Consider the following 17,141-nt stretch of genomic DNA (forward strand, 5'->3'; position numbering starts at 1 on the left):
AGGCTTTAAGCATTCAGTAATTTGGAATTCTAAAAAAAGTACAACATATTTACTTGGGGGTGATTTAAAGCAACTCTAACCAGCGTCTGAGAGCACCTCTGCATTTCCATTAAACAGATCCGAGTTAAAAAAAAAACATTCAAATTACATGCATTATTTAAGTAAGTACAAAGTGTAGCTAGTCAAGAAACCCTTGTGCTATCCAAAGTAGCCCAAAGCCAGCCTTTGTCAAAAGCTTAAAGCAGATTCTCAGTTTGCACATTTTTCAAAACAGTCCATTCCTTGTCTGAGAGTAACTGTCTCATTGAGTTGGCTACATCAGAAGTAAAGGCCTCTGCACCCAGGGGGTGCTAGTGAAAGTTGAAGATGAATGAGCCACAAGGAGAATGGCTAACAAATCTGTCTCCTAAGCAGGATTCAGCCTGGGGAGAGATGCCAGGGACTTTGTAAATGAATCCACATGAACAGCAATGGTGTGTGGGACCTGTCCAATGCCATTGTACCATGGTAGAGGAAGTCATTGGGGAACTGAAGACAATGCAGATTTAAAAAATTCTGAACAAAAAATTACATGTGTCCAGCACAAATGGAGGGTGTGCCCATGTGTGCACGTGTCTCAAGAGGGCACACACGCAGCCAGTTGGCCAGCGATAGCAGGACAAAGCAGATGGCTGGGGTAGTTTCTTTAGGGTATCTTCTCAGCAGCCTCCAGGAGGACACAGTGTAGCTATCAGCAGTAGAGCACAGCCAGCACCAATGGGAGCTGATGTAAGTGGATCCATGCTTGGAACAAGGAGGGTGGCCCTGGCTAATATTATGGAAGGGGCACTGGAGTGGGGGAAGCAAGCAATGCAAATCACTTCAAGATGGAGCTGGATCTACTTGAAAAGAGGCGATTGGAGGCTACAGACTTTTTGTAAAATTTAGAATTTATGTATGAGAAGTGGCATTTGCATTCTGGGATACAGGGGCCCCCAAGATTCTTCCCCAGCACTTCCCTTCTATATCATCGCCAAAAAGGGCCTTGCAAAGATGTTTCCTGGGTGGACCAATGGAGAGGCAGAGGCTGGCTACTCGGCTTGTTAAGGAATCTGCCTTACTCTATCTGGAAAGGGGAAAGGGTGATGCTGTTCAGCAGCCAGGCACTGACTGGGGGGTTGCTGAATGAGTGATGCTGAATAGGGGTGGGGAGACTGAGTGGTACGAGTGGGAAGGAGTGTTGGACATGGACACTTATGCTAAGCCAGCTGCATGTTTGCATTAAGTCTATCAGCAGTATGCTGAGTTCCAGGGAAGGGGTGACCAGCAGGCTGCCTCAGATGGGGCAAACCAGCCCAACGTGGAAATGAAGCAGGTCAAAACTTCTATGCTGATCAGCAGTGGGATCAGGCCATGAGTAGCCATTCTGCTTCCAACCTGCAATGGGGAACACATGCAAGCTCCTAACTCTAATGGCCAACAGTAGTTTTCAGGTTCGGGGGGCAAAGCTGGCAACCGACTCACATGGCAAGGAAAATACAGTTCTCTGGTTCTCACCATCTCTGTCATATGTGCCAGGGGCCATCTCCAGTCATCCTGATCTATATCTGGCCACCGGACCCAGGTGGCTTTGGAGGAGAAAGTGAGGCTGGTGACTTTGCACAGCCCTGCCTCACTTAAATGCCGTTCATTTGCAAGTCATGATGTCTTTGAAAAAGAAGAAAAAACCAAATTTGTCAATGGTTCATTTGTTGGAGTATAAGCTGAATAGATGTTTAATGAAATTCCTTTTTATTACTGTGAATTTGATAGACTTCAGCACACATGATCATATTTTCTCACACACACGCATACACACATATACACCCCTCTGAACAAGAGGACTGCATATGAAGCTGAGACTCTTCACTATATACTCTCTCTATATACACTATATATATATCTTCACTATATATATATTCACTATATATACACAACTTTTTTGTATACTTGAAATTTAACACCAGTAGTTCCAACACAACATTACCCTGCTTTGCTTTGTCACATTCTGAACTTCTTTTCTCTTCCATTAATTTTAAGTGATTTATCATTTGTTTGTTTTCTTCCTTTTTAAAAAGCATCACTATCTCCCCATTTCATTCCCTGACTCTCACACCTCCCCCTCCTCCACCACAAAGGACCAGTATCTGGGGTGTTCACAAAGGACTAGCATCTCTGGTGTGAGGGCTTAGAGACCTTTTCAGGGCTGTTCATCCATTCTTGATGTTCACCTGTCCCCCAGCTCTCACGTGTGACTCCAAGAAGCTGTAGCATGGGCAGTGCCCATACTGTCTCAGCAGACAAGCTGACCCATGATAAGGGTTACCAACAGGCCTCCAATCCATCCATGAGTTAGGGGGAGGCCTACCAAGCATGTGAAGACATCCCCTAGGGGAATGGGCAGATGAGAACATTTTGTTCCAACAGCCATGAAGGTGACTGTTACAGGCACTGTGGCTCACTTGGAGCTTGGTCAGATTTCAAAGATGCCAAGGTCATCCACTGCAATCTGGGCCATTGCCAAATGTTCTGACTTTTGTCCAGCCACTAGACTTTGATGACTCTAGAAGAGAATGTGAGGCTGATGACTTTGTGCAAATCTGTCTCACTTAAATCCAATTCACATGCAAATCAGAACATCACCCCATGATGTCATTAGCCCTCTTCAGAAAATAAAGGAGGAACGACCATAATCAGAGCCACCCTCTTTCTCCAAATTTGAGTTAGTCTTAGATTTTTCCTAAAAAAGCAACAAGGCTACCACTTGATTGTGTGTGTGTGTGTGTGTGTGTGTGTGTGTGTGTGTGTTGGAGAGGGCAAGGGAGATGCCAAGCTCAAGCAATGCCTTCCAGCTTCCTGGTGGTTGGCTCTATTGGCTTTCTGCTCACCTAGGGGGTCATTACCTTTTAGACACAATTACTTGAGAATTTGTTTATTGACATCTTTTGTTTTTATATGATCTACATTTTGTATTGCATTTCTCCCAGAGAGCTATTCCGTAAGATTGTTTTTTAAAAAAGAGATTGAAAAAAAAGTTTCACAGACCAACAAATCCCAGTCTGGCATTATATGCAGTTTTCCTCAGCCTGGGTCCCCAGTCTCCAAGAACAGCAAATATATTTAAAACCTTTTTAAAGGTTCCAGCCTCAAGGCTAGTCAAACCCTCCTTAGTCCAGCCACCACCCCTCATGGATGTGATCTTTCTTACTTTCTAGTCCTGGGCATCCCTAAACCATTTTTCTGCCATCATCCCTCAGGGACACTTAATTTTTAAAGTCTATCCAATCCATTTAAACTCCTTTCTTTCCATCCTTGTCACTGTCACTTCCAGACCGTTCTCCTAATTTTCTCAGTGACTTCACTGACTACTTTCATGCTTGCCATGACTCTAAGAACTCATGGGGATGATTCTTTTAGCAATCTGACCACACAATTCCTTAATTTTAATGACTACCATTTTAGCCCCACACGATCTCTTGGAATTTCAGCACTTCTAATCCTGTAGGCATTTGTATTTGATCCTGGAAGTACTATCAAACCACTGGAGTTTATTGAGTTAGGGGCTGAGTTGGTCAAACCTGCACTCTAGGAAAGTCAAATTGGCATCTGGAGGGTGCATTGGAGCGGGAAGAAACTTGTGGCCAGGAGACAAATGATGAAGCTGTTGTCGTCATCTGGGAAAGAGATCACGAGAGCTTGAAGGCCATGGCTATGTGAGTGGAATTAGTGGAGAGATGGGGATGTATCAGAGGTGTGGAAACAAACAAAATTTGGCAATCGCAAAGATATGTATAGTAAGTGAGATTGAGTAGTCAGGGTTTCCACTGTGTCTTAGAGCCTGGGTTCTAGTGGGGAATAGTGGGCAAGTTTAGAAAAGGGATGGGATTGAGGCAGCCAGGTGGCACAGTGGATAAAGCACCAGTCAGTAGGACTTGAATTTAAATCTGGCCTCTGGCACTTACTAGTTGTGTGACCCTGGGCAAGTCACTTAATCCTGATTGCCTCCAAAATGAAAAAAAAAGGGACAGTTTCAGGGAAAAAGATAATGAGTTCTATTTTAGACATGTTGAGTTTGATATCCAGTTCAAAATGTGTAATAGGCAATTGGTGATTCAGGTCTGGAGCTCAAGAGACTAGAGCTAGATATATAAAACCAGGTGTCATCAGCATAGAGGTGATAATTGAACCTCAAGGGACTAATGAGGTCACCAAGTGCTAGTGGAGGGAGAAAGAAGAGGGTCCAGTTCAGAGCTTTAGGGGACAAGCACAGTTATGACATAGATGAGAATCTAGCAGAGGAGGCTGGGAAGGAGTAGTTAGATCAGTAGGAGAACCAAGAGAGGAATGTCACTGAGCCCAGAAAGGAGAAACGATCCAGGTGGTGAGGGTGATCAATGGTGCCAAGTGCTGCCAAGAGGTCAAGAACCATGAGGCTGGAGAAAAAAAACATTTGGCAACTATGAGCTCATTAGTAAGCTTAGAGGGCACTTTCAGTTGAATGACGAAATTGGAAGTCAGGTTGCAGAGGGTTTCAAAGAGAATGAGAGGAAAGCAAATATAGGCACTGAGTATAGGTGTCTTTTTTTTTAAGTTTAGCTGATAAAATAAGAGATATAGGATAGTAGCTAACAGAGATAGTAGGATCTAGTGAGGGTCTTTTAAGTATGGGAGAAATTTGGGTATGTTTGTAGGCAGCAGGGGAAAACAATAGATGGAGGGAGAGAGAGAGAGAGAGACAAAGAGAGAGAGAGACAGAGAGAGAGAGAGAGAGAGAGAGAGAGAGAGAGAGAGAGAGAGAGAGAGAGAGAGAGAGAGAGAGAGAGAGAAAGAGAGAGAAGGGTGATGTTGAGGATTGGGAGGGCAAGCTAGGAAAGATAGGAGATAATGATATCAAGGATTCACATAGATAGGTTGGCCTTGGCTGGGTGAAAGGCCTAACCTCATCCGAGATTAGAGTAAAAAAAGATAATGGTCTATCATATCAGGGAGATATGAGATGAGGAGAAGGTACTCTTGAGAATGGCAATATTTTTTTCAGTAGGGGCATGAGGCAGGGTCCTTGGTTGGGAAGGTGGGAGGTTGAGGGAGGAGAAAGGGATGCTATGGGAAGTCTGAGAAGAGAAAAGAGAAAAGTTGCTGTGTTGAGAAGGAGAGAATCGATTAGGGAGGAGCGCCTCATTGTCGTGACAGCCTGGTTGAGATTTGACGACATAAATTTGTAGTGGACCCAGCCAGTCCAATTGTGTGATTTCCTCTATCTCTATTCAACAGCATGAGGGAGGCAGAGAGTAGAAAGTAATCCAGGGTTAGGAAAAGGTATGGTTGGTAGTAAGATAAAGGAACAAGAGATTCAAGAGCAGAGGGTAATGTAGGGCTCACAAAGGGTTTGAGATTGGAAAGGAGGAGAGTGTAACCAAAGCAATGGTAATATCCTTGGCTAGTACTGAAGGGATAGAGGGATTAGAGGTCATGGTGAGGACAAAGAATGGGTTTAGGTATAGGGAGAGTTGTAATGATAAACAATTATTTTAAGAGAATAGGATTTTGGTATTCTTCAATGTGGAAGTAGAACACTTCTGTACAGCAAGGGTATGAAGATTGCTGGGTATGGCTGGGTATGGCTGAGGTGGAGAGGAAAAGTAGACCATTGGAGTTGAGTAGATTGAGGAACTGGGAAGTTAGGGTATTTGTTATTTTTGTTCAATATTTTTAGTCATGTCCAACTCTTCATGACCCTATTTGGGGTTTGCTTGGCAAAGATATTGAAGTGGTTTGCCATTTCCTTCTCCAGCTCAGTTGAGGAAACTGAAGCAAATAGGGTTAAATGACTTGCCCAGGGTCACCAAGCTAGTAAGTATCTGAGGTCAGATTTGAACTCAGGGAGATGAGTCTTTCTGACTTCAAGCCTGGCACTGTATCTACTATTACATCTAGCTTCCTGCAGGGTATTGGAAGGAACAACATGTATGTTGAAGTTCCCTAGTATGAAGGCAGGAATTGAGGGACACACACACACACACACACACACACACACACACACACATACACACACTGTGGATCAGGCACTGAACTAACTGAGAAAGGAGAGCGAATGCCATCAGGGTTGGTATATAATGGCTACCAGAATCTGAAATGGGTGACAAATTTGGATAAAGTGAACTTCAAAGGAGGAGAGTTTGCTAAGTGGGTATGGTATTTGATTCAGGTTTAAATGCCAGTGGTCAACAATCTGCCCATGCTGGCTACCCACTTACTGTTAAGAAGTCTTCATTATTTCATTTGGGGACTATTCGAGGTAATATTTGTTGTCTGTGTCTAAATCCTGAGGATTCTTCTAGTGCTTAGCTAGATGCCACTGCTGTCTATTATATTTATGTAACTCTGCTGGCTTTGGATGTGGCTGTGTCGTCATCTTCTGGGAACTTCCGTTCTCTTCCTCTCTTCCTACCCCTCCTCCTCTACATTCCCCCTGCCCAGCCTTTTATAACTACATAAGGTTTGGATCTGTTAGCAAACACTTTTGTATAATTATACCTCTTTCTGTTTATATATTCAGTAAAAGGCTCTAGTGAGAAGATATCTATTCTTCAGCTGTTTGGTCCAAAAGTTTTTCCTTTTTGTGTACAGTGCATTATTTTGTTGTAACCCATTTGATATGTTTTACTTCTGAGCATCCTGTTATTAGTGAGTGTATACACACATATGTATATATACAATAACACAAGAATCCTGTCAATGATTTAAAAAGCGTTGACATTGGGAATATATGTACCCAATTGCTATGCCTTTATCATTGACTGGAAGCAAAAAGAGACAGATGGGATTAAGACCATAGATTTTAGCACTGAAATAAATGATTGGAAATCATTTGCCTAAAGAATGAAGCAAAGAGACTCTGGGCAATCCATGTGGATGAGGGGTTGGAGAAAAGGCTTAATTTCTTAGAGTCTCATTCTCTAGCAAACTTTCCATAAGCTCATCTCTCATCTTGATAACCATGGTTTTTGCCCCATGTGCCCATTGATTTGCTGACAAACTAAAAAAAAAAAAGACATGAGTATAAACATTCAGCCTGATTGTCCAGCTTTTGTTTTGTGTGATAAATTCCTCCATAAACCTATGCCAGTGCTCTACTACACCTTACTATACTGAAATTTAACCCAAATAAGCAAGCATTTATGAGTCATCTACTGTATGCAAGGCACTGTGCCAAGTGCTAGGGCTACAAAGTCAAAATGAAAAGTCATCTTGGAGGAGGGATGCTATTTCCTCTACTGGGGGATATACGACATTTGCAAATATAAAAAAAAAAACCTCAAAAAATTTTAAAAAATTAATGTTAAAAATTGTCTTAAAATTTTGTCTTTACATAAAATAAAACAAAACACTATTTTTAAAAAATCCACAAATATTTCCCCAAAACCATTTTGGAGGAGGGCAAAAATACTAATTCTGGGGATTAGGAAAAACATGTTATTTGAGATGATTTTTGAGGGAAACTAAGGCTTTTGAGAGGTATAGGCTTGAGGAATGGGGAAAGAGATATGAGGGTAGGGGGAGACCACATTCCAGGCATATAAGATTGCCTGTACAAGGTACAAAGGTGTGAGATGGAAGGTGGATTCCCTCCCCAGCCACCCTGGGAGAGGTATGCTGTAGGACATCCCTCCTAGGGTTTGTGACACACTCACCTCTGAATGCTTTGCTTTTTATAAAAGTTCTTTCTTTCTCTCAGAAAGCTCAACCACAGTGTGGTACCGTGGAGAGAGCACTAGTGGCCTTTAGAGGCAAAAGACTTCAGTTTAAATTCTGCTGCTGTCACGGAATGCCTGTGTTACCTTGGGCAAGTCATTTAACCTCTTCAGGCTTCCACATCTGTCAAACAAGGGGCTTAGACTAGACTTAAACTTTCTCCACTCCTTACCCCTTTAGTGCTTCTTAAACTGCAGGTCTTAACACCATAGGTCAAGACCCACACTTTTAGAAGCACTGGACTAGATGACTCAAAAATCTATGAACCTAGGATACTTTAAGACACTTTATAAATTTTAATTTCATCTACTACTGAAATTTCTTTGTACTTACTTGGCACATGTTTTGCATATCCTTATATATTGTTTTTCCTGCTAGAATGTAGCTGCTTGAGGGCGGGGGCTGTTTTGGTGTAGCTGTCATATGACACTTTTGAAATGCTTAAAGCTGTGTCTGCCACAGACAAGGCAATGTATTAGGTACTTGGTGAAGTTACATAGGATCATATGAATCAGTAACTTAAATATTCTCTAGTCTCCAAGTGTCTTTTATTTGAATATTCATTATCATGGATTACCCACATAAAATAATTAGAGGAAGGGATCTAATGAGTGCACAGGAAGCACATGTTTATAATGAACATACAATAGTCAATAAAACTTTTGAACAATCTTTGCTGAGGTCGTGATTCCAAGTCTGGGAATCATTGAACAGAATAACAGTAACTATCATTTATATAGAGCTTTAAGCACTTTACATATCTTATCTCATTTGGCCTGCATAACAGAAGAGAATTGAAGGAGTTCTCTGGTCTAGCTAACCTCCTAAGGAAATACAGCCAATACCTATGGAAATAGTGTAATCCTAAGGTACTGACTCCCCAGTGCTATTTACTAAGACTCTGGATCTTAAATAATTCTCAGATATTACCTTATAAGGAAATTCTTCCATATATCTGACTGAAATCTCTCCTGTTATGTTTAGGTCTATTTCCTATTCTATACCACATGGAGATAAAGGCATCTGCTCAATATCCTCTTTATAATAACCTTTCAAGCACTTGAAGACTGTTTAGTTGCTTGAAGCCACTTTTTCTCTAGACTAAACAACCTCCAATCCTTTAACCTTTTCTTATAGGTTCTATTTTCCTTTAATCATTTTGGTTCTCCCTTGGAACCTTTCCAGTGTCTCTACATCCCTCGTAAGATATAGGGCCTTCAACTGGATATAACATTTTAATAAGGGTTTGATTACTGCCAAGTTCCATACAGTGCAGGGGGGGGATGACTTCCTTTCCATGTCCTCATCCCTCCAATGCTAATTCACCCCAGCATCATGTTGACTTTTTACTATCAGCATAGCTTGCTGACCTATAGTTAATTCATGGTCTACTATGATCCCCAGGTCTTTTTCCGTTGTAGGTCTCTCCAGATCTGTCTTGTGTCTGTATAGTTTACTTGTCATTCCAAAGTATGCAACTGCAGCTGCAGTCTGTCCTATTGAACTTCATCCTGTTGCTGTGGAACCATTTCTTTGGTTTGTAGAAAACACTTTGATTCTATTCTTTTTTCTTAACAACTGACTTTTATTGGTGATGTTTACAGACTCTCAGTGAGAATAACAAGACTTTCATTAGCATCATCCAAGTTATTGATACAATATGTTAAATATACTTCGACTCAGGATTAACCCCTGCTTGGCATCATTTTAAGAATATCCATTTCCCTCCTTTGACTGAACTACTAATTACTTCTGCAGTCTGTTGTGAGCAGAGCCTCTTCTGATGAAAACGTTGTCCAGACCATATCTTTCTAGCTTGCTGATGAGAATGTCATATGGATGATCCAAATGTCTTGTTGAAATTGAAAGCTAGGCAATATATGTACCACTTTCTTTCCTTAAAAAAAAACAAAACTATATCATCTATTTATTTTTAGCATTCTTTTCTTTTTAAATTTTAAGTTTCAAATTCTTTCCCTTGCTCCTTCTCCCCTGCCTACTGATGCAAGCAATATATCAATTATATATATGATATCATGTGAAATACATTTCCATATCAGCCATATTTCCAAAAAAGTAAGGAAAATGAAGAAAGTGAGAAAATTATATTTCACTTTGCACTCAGAGTCTATCAGTTCTCTTTCTGGATAGTATTTCTGGATAGTGGGTAGTATTTTTTCATCATGAAGTTTTAGAATAATATTGGGTCATTGTATTGATTAGAGTAGTCAACGTAGCTGGTACTGTGCACAATGATCTGGTTCACCTCACTTCACTTTGCATCAGTTCATGTAGGTCTTGCCATGTTTTTATGAAACCACCACCCTTGTCATTTCTTATTGCACAATTAGACTCCTCACTATTATATGGCAAATTCAGCCATTCCCCTATTGATGGGCATCCCCTTGATTTCCAATTCTTTGCCACCACAAAAAGAGCTGCTACAAACATTTTGGTACATACTGCTCCTTTCCCTTTTCTTCCATCTCTTTGGGCTACAGACTATGTAGTGGTGTTGCTCAGTTAAAGGGTATGCACAGTTTTATAGCTCTTTGGGCTTAGTTCCAAATTGTTCTCTAGAATGGTTGGACTAGTTCACTGATGTACCACTTTTTTACATGAATCCTTTCCTGATACTTCCCAGATGCCTGTGATGCCTCTTTTCCAGATTAGATGTTGTATATGTTTATATATGTATGTATGTGCATTATTATGTCCCCAGATAGAATATAAACTCCTTGAGGGCAGGAAGTGTTTAATTTCAAAACCCTACCTCTTAGCACATGATAGGTACTTATTTTTTTTCTTTTTTTAAATTGTAGACTTAATCATCAACAAATAAAAACATTTCACTATACCTAGAACAAATATTGTGGTTTATGAAAATAATTGAATATTATTGCATAGAAGGTATTTATAAAATGTTTATTAATTGATTAATTGATGCCCCCAGGCTTTCAAGAAGAGAATCCAATGTCAAAAGATCTGACTTGAGGACCTGAGATTGGGAGAGAGCCATAGATATTAATAGGATGTGAAAACTGACTTCAGAACATGGTGGCCATAAGATCAAAGACAGCCTGAGCTATAGAGAAAGAGCAGGGAGGGACTTATCAGTCAAAGTATCAGGAGGCACAGACAACAGGGAAGAGAAATCAGAAATCAGGTCATAATGGAAGCTAGCAGAAAAAAGCATTCCATTTACAAACATTTGAGTTCTGTGTCTCTCTTCAGGAACTGAGTTACTGAACAAAGCCATCGAATATTTGCTTTAAGATCTGTCTCCTCATGGCAGGGGTTGGATGTGACTTGCTATTCTGCTAGCACCCTTGCTTTGAACTGGACCTGTAGGCACACTGTTAAAACAATTGTTTTCTTACTCCACATTTGGGCCAGAGAGGCAGCACAGGGGATAGAATGCTGGACTTAGAGTTGGGAAGACTGAGTTGGAATCTTGTCTGAGATCCATACTAGCTGTGTAATAACCAGCAAGTCAATTCACCTCTCTGAGGCTCAATTTCCCCATTATCCCATACCAAATGGGCAATGATAGCACCCATCTCACAGACTTCTTGGTAATATCAAGTTGCATTATTATGCAGAGTGCTTTGTGAACTTTCAAGCGGTAAAATTTTATCATTAAGATTTTTACTCAGGGGCGGCTAGGTGGTGCAATGAATAGAGAACCAGCCCTGGAGTCAGGAGGACCTGAGTTCAAATCCAGCCTCAGGCACACAACACAAAACTAGCTGTGTGACCTTGGGCAAGTCACTTAACCCCAACTGCTCTACCTTTCCCCTTCCAAAAAGCAAAAAAAAAAAAATTTTGCTCAGTGTGGCTTATGGCATATAAGTAAAAGGCCGGTCAGTGGTGGGCCAGGGCCTTCTCTTTGAAGGTTAATTTTGCTTTGGTTTGGTTTCCTTTTTGGTTTTTCTTCACAACTATCACCAGAAGAGTGCTTGCCACTCTTCCATAGGCCCAAGGCCTGCAAGATAGGGGTGCGGTTTGTGGGGTGGGAGGGAGAGGGAAGAGGGCATAATAAGCATTTTATATAATGCCTATTATGCATCAGGCCCACTAGGCTACTCTGAATGCAGCAATCAAGGTAATTCCACAGCAGGTAGTGATGAGGATTATTCAGGATGGAGTTTGTGGGACAGTTCTCAAAAAGGGCAGGCCCTCATACCCTTGCTCCTAAAGGGAGGCCCCTCCCCTTTTGCAGTTACCATATTTGCACTAACTGGGAATGGCACTGGGAACTGAAACCCCTTTTCTTTTGCTTCTATTCTTCATATACATCTTAAATCTTTGCAGGTCTGCCATTACTGTAAAAGCTAATTTGCTCTTTGAGGCTTCAGGATGCCAGTGAACAAGAGCCCTGTCTTTAGGCTAAGTGGCCACCGTCCTTGGGGAGTCAGCACTGGACATGGAGCCAGAGGACCTGGATTAAAATCCTAACCCTCTCACTTCCTCAGTGACCTTGGGCAAGTCATTACTGTGAGAGATAACTTGCAGTGAAATTTCCCCATTCTGAAAAATCAAATCTAGAGTAACTTCAGCATCCACTAGGCCTAAGCTTAGAAGTTACCTGACCTTACAGGAATCTGGGGCTTAGAGCAATGGAGACCCTCCCCAGACCATCTCAGCACAAGATAGGCCAAATAAGGACAATATTGCTTTCCTGGACTTGCATTGGACACCCACAAGTTTACATGTCCTTTGTCTCCGAGATAGATTCTCGTGCTCAGATTGTGAGCCGGCCTCCCTACCAATGGGAATGAAGGCCAGCTGGGGGTTGGGGTTTCTGTGTTAGGGGGATATATAACCATGGGCTTGTGTCCACAAGCTCTCTCCCTGGCAGATGCCATTTGAGCGACAGGGGCAGAGTCCTTTCTCATGAGAAAGAATAAAGACCTTTTCTGATCTCAGACTCAGACTCTGAACTCTTTCACCTCACACACTACTATCTCTCTGGACCTCAGTTTCCTAAAAAGTAACATGAGGTGACTGTACTTGATAATCTTTCAAGTCCTCTGGGCCTATATGGTCACTGCTTGGGAAGTTGGTCAGGCCTGGGGTAGTACCCCAGAGGGTCCTGTGTGAGGGAGAGTGAGGGAGAGAGGGAGAGAGAGAGACACAGACAGACAGACAGACAGACACAGACACACATGGGATCTTTGAAGTTCTTCTGGGCACTGACCTGCATTCTTCTGTGGATATCTAAAGCTAGGCCTTTCCGTGGCAGGGGAATCTGACACAGTTACAGCCTTTGGGGGACCCCAGCTTGGATCTGTTTAAAAAAATTAGGTGAAAATGTGTTTCAAGCACAGTATCTACAACTGCTTGAGTTTGTGGGAGCAGTGGTTTTTGCTCTTCAGCAAAAAAAAAAATGTTCGAAGTAAAAAAAAAAGCAAATTAGAGTTTGAGTTTGGGGGGGGGAGGGTGGGTAAATCGCTTTATGAAATAAAACGTGGGATTTCCTTCCCTCCCCCTTTATGAAAAAACAAATAATCTCTTCCTGTCTTGTTTGTACTGCCATTAATTTAAGACAGGAAGCCCTCAATGGGTGTGATCTAAACAACTGAGCCGCCTGGGTCCAGCTTCCTCCTCATTCCACAGCTGGAGAGATGGCTGCATGGCAGAAGCCCGTCCTGCTCTCCCGGGAAGAACTTGTTGATTGAACTTTGCTGAAGAAGGGGAGGGGAGGGGATGTTGCAAGAGAAGGTAGAAAGGAAATACTTAAGCTGTGCAGTCACTGCAGCCTGTAACTCACTTGTGGTATGCTTGGTTACCCCAGTAGTAAAATCAGGCCGTTGAGATTTCTGGAAAACTTCCGGGCTTTCTGCCCCGCGTGCAAAATATTGTTTCTTTGGAGCAAAACGGTGCCCTGGGTGATTGTGCAACTGAGTGATTCTGAAACAAATTGATGGAGGGAGGTGGGGCTTCTATGGCCCGGGAGTGGGGGGAGGTCTCCTTTAGCTATCGGCCCCCCCCGCCCCCCAACTCCGGCCTCCACCAGCTGATGTAAACAAAGGTGGCTGAATCTGAAACCTAAAACTCCCCGAGATTGTCTCCTGCGCCTCCTGGGGCTCAGGGCATCTGGAGCGCTGTGGAGTTTTGACAGGGGAGCTGGGCGGGTGTGAGAGGCTCGTTAGGATTACACCGCAGTCTTTGCATAACCTCACTGGGGGCTGTGAGGAGGCAGGGGAGGGCCGAGGGAGGAGGTGGATTCTCCCTGGGCTCAGGGTTCTGGGAACTCCCGGTAGCTAAAAGCCAAGCTTCAATAGCGCTGTCTGGAGGCGACCACGCTCCAGGGGACTGTCACCAGGACAGTACGAGCCAGACAGCCAGCCCAGGCCGCAGGGACCGGGACTGCCTCTCCCCCAGTGCAGCCAGGATACCAGCAGGTGATTAAACTAATTAACAGACGCCCAGGATCGCTAAACCGCCCTTCGGCGGATTACCGGAGAGGCCAGCTGCTGCCGGTAGAAATTCCCAGGAAGGTGGAGGATCTCACAGCGTGCCAGGGAAAACTGCAAAACGACTTCAAAGCAGGAGGTAGGAATCTATTTAGGAATATGCTGAGCACTCCCAGTTTAGAGCAGGGTCCTGGATGTTGGCGAAGCCTCTGGGAGGTTGGTTTAGAGTGACTGTGATTAAATCTCTAAAGGTGGGAGGGGAGTGGAAACCCGCCGCGGTCTATGCAGCATCAGGGAAATTCAGAACAACTGCTTTCCTTACACTCAAGCGGACAAAGTTTATTATTGTTTTATTTAATTCTGGCTTCGGCTTAGGGAACGTATCTCTGCGTTTGCGTTGGTTCCTCTGTTGCAATGAAGTGGATTTCGAGCTGTTGTGTGCGTCTGATTTTAGGGAGGGTGATGGCAAGGTGGACCATGGTGGGGGGCGGGGGTCCAGGTAAACCCGGTACCGTATCCCCCCTCGCGTGCTTTCAGTAGCTGAGGTCTCCCTTTCACGTTACCTGCCTGCCTGCAGCCAGGGTAGATTGAGATACTTGAAATAGTACAAAGCTGTATTAGGTCTTGGGTAGTAATTTTGTTTATGATTCTACAGGAGGTTACCTTTTCCTTCCTGGACAGATCTAGGTCCCAAACCACTAAACCGTTCGTTTAGTCGGTATCCCCACCGCGGAACCACTGTTGGCTTATAGCATTCACAAATGTAGGATATGAAAGATATGGTGTTTTTAAACGAGGCATACAAGAGCTTACAGCCCACGTAGCTCTCCCCCCTTCCGAACACTGCTTAGGAAATAACTATCAACTTTCCTAACAAATGAAATGGAAAAAAAGAAGAATGAAATTTCATATTGAGAGCTATACTGGAAGAAAGTATTCCACCATGTAGATGATGAATGATGTCCATAGAAATTCAATCATGGTATTATTTAAACTCCTATTCTGTGGTGAAATCAAAGGGGTAGCATATAGACAGTCAATTAATTATTAGACATGTCTCTAAATTTACAAATAATGGTGAAACTTAGGAGAGCAGTGGACCTGCCATGGGAAGCCCTGGGTTTGGTTTGAGATTGGGCTTTGCCACTGTGGGACCTTGGTCAAGTCATTTAAACTCTCTGGGCCTCAGTTTCCTTATTTGTAAATTAAGAGTATCAGATTAGAACCGTCTTTCGTATGAGTCTATGAGAGCTTACCAGTAATCAAATATAGGCATAATTTGCCCCCAGAATTTTCTCTTAGTGTTTGAGGGTGGGAGAGTAGACCTGGAAAAAGCTTTGAGAAAGAACTAACTGTAGCTTTCAAAGTCATGTAAATTCAATGTGAACGGAAGATGAGATACAAAGAAAAAAAGCACACAGAGGAAATGGAAATTCAACCAGAAAGAGGAAAGTAGACAGCAAACAAATTTGGGGGATTCAGGTTGTGAAGTTTGTTATTTTTAGGACTATTTTATTTTATTTTACAAATACTTTATTAGTATTTTAGGAATATTTCCTGATTTCCTTTATGCCCAGAGCTCTGTGAGCTTGTCTTGTTTTTTTTTTTCCTTTAATGGTGGTTACAAGGCTACATTGTAATTTATTTGTGATGGAAAATAACTCAATGAGAACCTGCTGTGTGTTTGGCACTGTGCTAAGTGCTAGGGATAAAAAACAGAAGTGAAACAGTCTCTGTTCTCAAGGAGCTTGCATTCTAATGGAGACAAGGTGTATATAATATATATACACAATATGTATCTGTAGTATACATACATATATTATAGATACATATGTATATATACTATAACAAATACTGAGTATATTATGTACATATATATGACACAAAACAAAATCATGGATAGATATTGAGTAGTATAGGGTCAAGACAGGTCCTTGGGACACATCACAAGAGATGTCCTTCTAAGCTGATTTTGAACCATTAATGACCACTTGGAACAATCATTCGGTCAGTTCCAAACCACATCTCTCCGCCTTGTCTGCAGGGATGGAATGAGATACTTTGTCAAATGCTGAAATCCAAGTATATTGTCTTCACCATTCCCCTGATCTACTAATCTAGTAACCTTTTATAAAATGAGATTAGTCAGGCATGACATCTTCCAAACCCACTCTGGTTTTACTGATCAACTCTTACCTTTCTAAATGCTCTTAAAACATTCCTTTTATAAGACCTTCAAGAATTTCTCCAGGAAATCAAACTCAAACCGATTAACCTGTCAGTGTTACTGGCCTGCCCTGCTCGATGATAATGTATACACACATATCACCATGTCTCATCATTCACCTTAAATCCATCAAGTTTCATCATTAGTCATCTGTAAGTTTGAATGGTCATTGTTTTGATCATAGTTCTTACAGTTTTTAAAGTTATACATTTTTTTTAGTGTTGTCATTGTATAAATTATTCTCCTGGTTCATTTCATTCTTTATCAGTTTCCAAAAAGGATGCAGTGTAAGAAGTTAAATCTGACATACATTCATGTCTCTTTCTTACTCTTCTCTAAGGCTGATAGGTGAAAGGCAGAGCCATAGTTGGGAATTCTGGCAATTGGAACAAATGCAGTTTGTGAGGGGCACCCCAATTCTGGCGCTCACCTACTCTGCTCCTCATCTTGACCATTCCTCTCATCCCACATCTCCAGGCCAGGTGCTTCACCAACATAGGCATGGTTGTATTAGCCAGGCTTTAGGAGGAGATTGATCTCCAGGGAGGGTTTGGAGAGCTGTAGTCTATGGCTAGGTGAGAAAGGGGGAGGTCATGCCTCTCTATGCCACTACAATAGTCCTCTGTTAGCTCCCCAGCCCTGGTCTGGTCAGTTGCCACAGGGTGGAAATATGTTTTCCCCCACTACGTAGGGAAGAGATCCTCCTCCTCCTCCCCTCCAAAAAA

General features: G+C 42.3%; 1 protein-coding gene and 1 long non-coding RNA gene across 4 annotated transcripts in view; both read left to right on the forward strand.

Moving 5' to 3' along the window:
* Nucleotides 1–17,141, forward strand: part of LOC138171490 (PDZ domain-containing protein 2-like) — a 539,177-nt gene that overhangs the window by 209,446 nt on the left and 312,590 nt on the right. The window contains exon 1 of one of the 3 annotated variants that reach the window (XM_069101022.1): nucleotides 13,367–14,328. The exons of the other annotated variants lie outside the window; for them this stretch is intronic. The gene's annotated coding sequence lies outside the window, so the exon portion shown is untranslated. Of the gene's footprint in view, nucleotides 1–13,366; nucleotides 14,329–17,141 lie in introns of those variants that run through there. 3 annotated transcript variants of the gene reach the window in all.
* LOC138171518 (uncharacterized) overlaps nucleotides 1–17,141 on the forward strand; it is a 579,386-nt gene that overhangs the window by 195,865 nt on the left and 366,380 nt on the right. The gene's annotated exons all lie outside the window — the stretch shown is intronic.

This window comes from Petaurus breviceps, unplaced genomic scaffold (assembly GCF_028583685.1).
Source record: "Petaurus breviceps papuanus isolate PSGF00001 unplaced genomic scaffold, PetGlider_PUasm1.0 128, whole genome shotgun sequence".
Classification (NCBI taxonomy): domain Eukaryota; kingdom Metazoa; phylum Chordata; class Mammalia; order Diprotodontia; family Petauridae; genus Petaurus; species Petaurus breviceps.